We start from the raw sequence: 5194 nt of genomic DNA, 5'->3' as shown, positions 1-5194 counted from the left end.
GTGATATTTATACAATCAAAATATACATCACGCAAGAAATAATATATTTACAATGGTTTGTTCCAAGCAAGCTTAATTTACACATAAGTAGGCCCTGGATCGCAGTATTTGAGGCCCGGGGAGAAAAGCTCCACATCAAACAATATGTGCAGTGATCAGTGTACAATGAAAAGATACATCACACAAGAAATAATATATTTACAGTGGTATGTTCCAGCAAGTTTAATTTACACATAGTAGGCCCTGTGTGGCAGTGTTTGAGGAGATTAGTACTGTAGTGCAAAGACAGTAAGCAGAGAAGAGAGGAAGGTAAGAAGGATTGGAGGAGAGCAGGAAAGTGTTTATGTGATGCAGGGACAGAGCCAGGAATGAAGAGGTGTGACTTAAGTGATTTGTTTGAACAGTGAAATAGATGGCGCTGAAGAGATATTCTGGGGGAGGTTGCTCCACTTTCTAGCTATGGTATGAGAGAAAAGAGCTTTCCCTGCAGTATTGTTTGCATTGGATATACAGAGAAGGGTTTTGTTGGATGAGTGGAGAGGGCGATTTACTGAATATTGGATTAGTAGTTGGTTTAGGGCTGGAGTCTTGTGGAGATTCTTTAGGATAGTGAAGGTGAGAACTAGTTGGTGGTTAACTAATTAATTTAGAAAGTTCTAACCACTGTAGTTCCTTTAGGGCAAGGCAGTGATGGCTTCTAAAAGTAGAGTTATTGGCAAATTTTGCAATGTTATTGTAATATGACCAAGTTTGTCTAGGTCTGTTTTCCTGATGTGGGTTAGGATTGGTGATGCATACATTAGGGTAGACAAAAGGAGGGTTTGGGCTAGGGTGACCCGTGCTTGGTCTGATAAGAAGTTTTTGTGTTTGTATAAAGTTCCTAATTTTTTATGTACTTTTTTGATGGTTTGAAAAATATGGACTTCAAAGTGAAGATTTTTATCTATTTCAACACCAAGGAGCTTAGTATGGGGAGACAGAGAAATTGCAGTGCCATTTTTGGAGGTGATAGTGAAGGAGGGATTGGATATCAGTAATTAATTTTTCAATGGAGCTGAAGGATTCAGTTTTTGTACAGTGGTTAGGGATGGGGCTGAGCAGATTAGGGTGGATCATCTGCATACTGTACAAGTGATGCATGCAGTGTGGAGGTGTGTAATTTGTTGGTGAAAATGGTGAATAGTAGAGGCTCCAGTATTGAGCCTTGTGGAATACCTGTGGTAGGTGGTAGTACAGGTGATAGAACCCCTTGCCATTTGACTGATTGTTTCCTATCAGAGACAGAGTTTTTGAACCAGGCAGTAGTGGAGGGGGCAAAGGACATGGAGGATAGTGTGTCTAAAAGTAGGTTATGTGAGACCATGTCAAATGCCTTAGAGAGATCCAAGAATATAGCTGATACGAAATTGTTGCTGTTTCCAAGTTGGTTAACCTGATTAGTAAAAGAGAGAAGAGCAGTAGTTGTACTATGGTTTGGGCGGAAGCCATGCTGTGTGAAGGAGAGGAAATTATGTGAGGTTAAGAAGTGCATCACTTAAGTGTAAATACATTTCTCAAGGAGCTTGGACAGGGGGGATAGGATAGCAATGGTGCGGTAGTTTGATAGCTCATAGGAGTTGCCGCCTTTGTGTGGGGGGGATAATATATGACACTTTCCATAGCTGGGGGATGTAAGCTTCCTGTATGGAGCGATTGATAAGAATTGAGAAAGGGTAGGCTAGGGACTCTGCTGCTAATTTTATGAAATTAGCGGGTAAACCATCTGCTACGAGAGTGGTAGGTTTCAGTTTTGAGAGTAGTTTTTTAATTGTGGAGGTTGGTACGGGTGAGAGTGCAAAGGAAGGTATATTATTGCGACCTGTAGTGAGGGTGGATATAGATTTATTGTTGGATAGGCAATGACAGAACAGATTCTGTGAAGTGATGGTTAAATTGAGAAGCTATGCTGTCATTATTAGTGTTGGTGTTAGGAGGTGGGGTGGTAGTTTTGCCAGGTTTTAGAAGGGAATTGATAGCTTGCCAGAACTTTTGGGGTTTTTTGGAATGTTTGTTTTGGATACCTAGGAAGTAGTTTTGTTTATCCAGTTTTGTTTGTTTTTTGGTCTGATTCCGAAGTTGTTGATAGTTTTGTCTGTCTAGGCTAGTGTTATTCTTTTTCCAGATCTTCCTGGCATTATCTCTAGACTTCAGTAAGGCTTTTGTGGTCCTACTCAGCCAAGGGGCATAGTTTACTTTAGTTCTAAGTTTTCTAATGGGAGCGACTATATTAAGAACATTCATAAAAGTACTATTGAAACACTCATCTGCCTGGTCTAATGCTAGGGTTTGTAGTGGGTGCCAGTTACATTGTTGTAACGTACTGTTAAGAATTTGTGGATTGTGTTCATCCCATGTTTGCTTATACAATACGGGTTTGGGTATGTTTACACGTTTACGGAGGAGGAATGTGGGGAAGTGATCACTAAGTTCATCAGGTAGGAAGCCGACATGGTAATTTTGCCTGGGGGAATTTACTAAAGTCCAATCGAGGATTGATTGTTTTTGGGATTTTCGGTCAACTCTGGTGGGTTCTTGGATTAGTTGTGAGAATCCAAATAAGTTAATATGGTTTGAGGGACTGTTAGAGTTGCAGGCTAGCCAGTCTAAGCCTAGGTCGCCTAACATGTTTCTTGGGGCAGGTTGACTGTAGCCCACTGTACGATTTCCTCTATTATAGGAGAGTTGTTTCCTGGAGGGCTATAACTACAGAGGATGTTGATTCTCTTTTTGTTTTTTTAGGGATAAAATGGAGCCTAATGTTTCGGCATTCAGAAATTTGGGAAGTGGGGTTTGCAGAGGCTGGAGGTTACGTGTCTTTTTAAATAGAATTGCAACTCCGCCTCCCTTTTTGGCACCTCTGTCTAGTCTTAGGATGTTATAACCTGGGGGAGAATTTCTTCGCTTTGGGTGATGGGTTTTAGTCAGGTCTCAGTAATGGTTAGTATATCTGTGGAGTAGTGGGCTATGAATGCGTGTAGGTCATGTAGTTTGTTGGATATACTTCTTGAGTTTAGGTTAATAATAAGTAGTTTTGATATCTGTTTGTCTGAGAGAATGTTGTTGCATGGACCTGGGCTGGGGTGTATGTCTCTTGACATTAGTAGCCATTTTTTTACGGAATAGTTTGAGTTTTATAGCAAGTGCTAGGTCTATATTTGATCTAGATATTGTTTGTCTACTGAGAGGTAGTGTGGTGTGTGTTTTGTATATATAAAATAATGAGCTATCATTAAATAGTGTGGAGCACATGACAACATTTGTGTGTGTGTGTGTGCGTGTTATGTGGAAGGTATTGTTTAATGGTATGTTAGTGTGTATGGATGTGGTGTAGGCTAGAGTAGTGAGAGTTAGTACTAGTAGCGGTAGTATGCCTTGCAAGATTTGACAAGGTGGAGCTTTGGTATTTAAGATGGGACAATAAAGACCTTTTTTTTTTTTTGCTCTTCAGCCCTAATAGGTCCTCTTTTACATACAACCAAATATGGTAACCCTAAGTGCATTGCACAAAGTACATGACTGATGGCAGCTGCCATCAGTCCCTGCACTTTAAGACCCATATAAAGGGGACTGCATGAACTAACAGCTGCCAAACTGTAAACTATAGTGAAAGCATCCAGTCTTGAGGTAGCTTCAAAATATTCTCCATTGTGTCCAGACAGCAGCCTGTAAAGATCAGGTTCTGCAATAACTCAAACCATGATTCTGCAGTGCTGAATGAAATTCCGAGGAACAGACAACCACAATAATTCCCTGCTTCCTCCAATGACTCTTTGGTGAAACAGACTTGGAGCCAGTCATCTAATGGATGCACATCCCCAAGTCTCATGAGAGATGCTACCACTGCCATACATTTGGTGAACACCCCGGAGGGGCTGTGGTGAGGTAAAGCAGCAAGGCAAGGAACCAATGAATGGTTACTATCCAGGCGTGCAAACACTTTCTGGAAGCTTTGGAGATTTTGATACATGGCCTGAAGGTCCATTGAGCACATCCAATCCCTTTCCTGTAAGGATAGGGTGCAATGTGGCCATCCAGAGCTTGGTTCTCTTTACACAGTAATTTAGACCACTGAATCAAAGATTGGACTGAAGTCCTGAGGTTTCCTGGGAGCTAAACAGAATTTTGAGTAAACTCTGGACCATCTCTCACTGCTGGTGAGACCTCTTGGATGGCTACTTTTAAAATAAGATTCCTGACTCCTCCTGGTGGGGTAAGACACCAAGTAATGGTAGGGAGGTTGTTTTTTGTAATTATGAGAAGGGAATGGAATAGCCTCTCTAGATTTTCCTGACCCATCCATCTTGAGTGATTGGCTAACCATGCTTCCCGGTCTAGGGAGACATGACCCCTAGTCTCTCTCCAAACTGGGGCAATTGGGCAAGGTTTTAAGACCTCTGCTGTTATTTTCTTGGAAAGGGCTAGTGTCCATTAAAGGGCCAAACAATGCGGGACCCTCTGTTGGGAAACTAGTCAGAGAGTTCCTGTTGACAATTTTTATACTATAAACGCTTACGTCATTTTCTGCTTTCTAAAGTAACACCTCTGTGGTGCTATGAATTGGACTCCTAATATGGACTTTTTTGCCTTCCCACTCACTTTTCTCCAGTTTTTTTCCTTCACCTTGGGTCTGGACAGGGTGACTTGGAGACACAGCAGCTTGAGTTATGAGGAAAAAAATGTTTGCTGATGTGGTCAGCTGGTGGCAACCAGTCAAACACACTGAAGTGGACAGACTGGATAATTTAATATCGTAAGTTTACCAATATGCAGTATGTTGCACCCTCAGTACTTCTGTGATCCTCAGTTTCTTTGTTACTTGGAGTCTGAGCTACAGCAAGCGAATGCTGATACTAGAATAATAAGATGTTCTTCATGTTTCACTGTTGCAGTCATTACATTTGGGTAATCTGCTGGCAGGTTGCCCTCAGTCGGCCTGAATATCAAAGTCTTGGGTCCTGCATCGGTTGCGGTCCCCTCTTCCATGACGTCAGGGGTATAAAACAGGCAGCCAACACCGTTTTCTTTAGTCTTTCTTGCCACGCGGTGCCTGAAGCAGAAGCAGTTTGCAAGTGCCGGTCGGCCAACTCCCGAAATTTTCGAATTGGAGTTTCAGAACCGAAGTCTTCAATTAAAGCTAAGTACCCCATTGGGAAAA

The sequence above is a fragment of the Protopterus annectens genome, chromosome 10.part0 (genome assembly GCF_019279795.1).
Source record: "Protopterus annectens isolate FY-2018-M chromosome 10.part0, PAN1.0, whole genome shotgun sequence".
In the NCBI taxonomy this organism is placed as follows: Eukaryota; Metazoa; Chordata; order Ceratodontiformes; family Protopteridae; genus Protopterus; species Protopterus annectens.
Note: the sequence above shows the minus strand (reverse complement) of the source record.